The sequence below is a fragment of the Anser anser genome (assembly GCF_964211835.1).
Source record: "Anser anser genome assembly, chromosome: 29".
Classification (NCBI taxonomy): Eukaryota; Metazoa; Chordata; class Aves; order Anseriformes; family Anatidae; genus Anser; species Anser anser.
Window position 1 is genome coordinate 1,450,115 of NC_139750.1, and position 2,835 is coordinate 1,452,949.

A 2,835-nucleotide genomic window follows, 5' to 3' on the forward strand; every position below is an offset into this window, starting at 1 on the left:
TCCACACTGCCTTTAACATCTCCCTCCCTTCTCTCAGCCGCCCTTGTCCCCTGCACGCAGTGCCCCCAGCCCTGCTGCGCGGTGCAGAGGAGCTGCTCCTGGGCAGAGCTGTCTCTCTGCAGCGCTGCCCGCTTGCCAGGAGCTCCCCTTGGGCCCAGGAGCCCGGCCCAGCTCAGCAGCACAGGGAGCTCTTGACAAGTCCCTGGGCCTCCAGGGGAATTGACTTTGAAACAGACTGAAGCAATCACTGATGTTCTATTCCTCGTCCGGTGAAGAAAACTCATTTCCAGCACCGTCATTCCTCATATCAGAAAAAGTGTGAGGTCCAAGTATCACCTTTCCATGTACTGGTTTTAGGCAGAACACCCAGGCAAGGACAGGGAGGGATCTGCCTTCCCCCTGATAAGGGAAGTTTTTCATCTGAGTCAACCAAGGCATCTCATTCTTCGTTTGCAGTCCACAGGCTAGAAGGGGTCGTAGCTGTCTCTCCCATGCCTCACAGAAGCCCACAGGAGTTGGGATTCCTCTTGTCTTGGTTCACGTGGGCACAAACCAGACATGTCTGCTGCGTGTCTCAGCTCCCAGCACATTTAATGGAGGTGGAAGGCAGGAGGGAGATGTTCAGATGCAGACCCCTGGTGACATTGGAAGTGCCAGAGTGACATTTGAGTGACATTCGTGGTGTCAGATTTCTCTGGGTCATAAACAGAGATGATATGAGGAAACTGCTAGCAGCTGTAGCCCAATGGCAAAGAAGTAAAGGCAGGATCTATTCAACTTCTAAAGACTTTATTGCTCCCAGTTCCGTTTAGATATGAAATGTAGATGTGAAATATGACAATACGAACATGTTTGGGGGATATAATTTCTCCACTTAAGTTATTGGGAGGACATGCATTTTTGGAAATATCTGTATAATTTTATATTTGCATAGAGGGAACATGTCCTCATCTTGCTAGGACATGTCCCAGACCAATGAAAAAAAACATAAATCTTCTAGACAAGCTACAAAATTCTGAAAATGAGGACTACTTACACACCGAGAAGAACAACAACACAACATCTTTTTATTTATTTCACAGAATCACAGAATTGTTGTGGTTGGAAGGGCCCTCCAGAGATCATCCAGTCCAACCCCCTACTCATGCAGGCTCACCTAGAACATGTTACACAGGATCGCATCCAGGTGGATTTTGAATATCTCCAAAGAAGGAGACTCCACAGCCTCTCTGGGCAGTTTGTTCCAGTGCTCTGTCACCCAAACTGTAAAGAAGTTCTTCCTCATTTGGCAATGAAATCTCCTGTCATTCAATTTATATCCATTACCCCTTGTCCTATCACTCACCACCACTGAAAAGAGTTTGGCCCCATCCACTTCACATTGTCCCCTCAAGTATTTATAAAGGTTGATAAGATCCCCTCTCAGTCTCCTCTTCTCTCAGCTAAACAGACCCAGCTTGCTTAGTCTTTCCTAACAGGACAGATGCTCCAATACCTTAATCATCTTTGTGGCTCTATGCTGGACCCTCTGCAGAAGTTCTATGTCCCTCTTGTACTGGGGAGCCCAGAACTGGACACAGTACTCCACGTGTGGCCTCACCAGGGCTGAGCAGAAGGGGAGGATCACCTCTTTCAAACTGCTGTCCACAGTCCTGATGCAGGCTAGGATCTCATTGGCCTTCTTTGGCTACAAGGGCACATTGCTGGCTCATGGCTAACTTCTCCACCACGACTCCCAGGTCCCCCTCTGCAGAGCTGCACTCCAGCAGGTAAGCCCCCAACCTGTACTGGTGCCCGGGGTTGTTCCTCCCCAGGTGCACGACCCTGCACTTGCCCTTCTTGAACCTCATGAGGTTCCTCTCTGCCCAACTCTCCAGCCTGTCCAGGTCTTTCTGAGTGGCCGCACAGGCCTCTGATGTGTCAGGCACCTTGACAAGTTATGTATTACCCACAAACTTGCTTAGGGTGCACTCTGTCCCTTCATCTAGATCACTGATGAATAAGTTGAATGGCACTGGACCCAGTACTGACCCCTGGGAGACACCACGAGCCACAGACCTCCAACTAGACTCAACACCGTTGAGCATAACACAGAGCTCTGCCATCCAGCCAGTTCTTGATCCACCCCACTGTGCACTCATGGATCCCACAATTCTGGAGCTTGCCTAGGAGGATGTTATGGGAGGCAGTGTCAAAAGCCCTGCTGAAGTCAAGGTAGACAACATCCACCACCCCTCATCCATCCATCCATCCATCCATCCATCCATCCATCCATCCATTTAGTCATCTCATCGTAGAAGGCTACCAGGTGGGTTAAATACAACTTCCCCTTGATGAATCCATGGTGACTGCTTCTGATCACCTTCTTTTCCTCCATGTGCTTAGAGATGGCCTCAAGGATGAGCTGCTCCATCACCTTTCCAGGGGTGGAGGTGAGGATGACTGGCCTGTAGTTGCCTGGGTCTTCCTTCTTGCCCTCCTTGAAGACTGGAGTAATGTTGGCTTTCTTCCAGTTCTCAGGCACCTCTCCTGTTCTCCAAGATATTTTGAAGATGATAGAGAGTGGCTTAGCAATAATGCCTGCCAGTTCCCTCAGCACTCTCAGGTGCATCCCATTGGGACCCATAGATTTCTGGGTGTCTACCTTGCCTAAATAACCTCTAACTCAATCCCCTCTAACCCAGTCCCCCATAAGAAGCAGGGCCTGAGAACATGAGGTAACTTGTAGCTGCCTGCAGAAGGCCTCATCCACTTCCTCTTCCTGATCCGGTGGCCTGTAGTAAACACCCACCACACTGTCACCCCTGTTGGCCTGCCTTTTGATCCTCACCCATA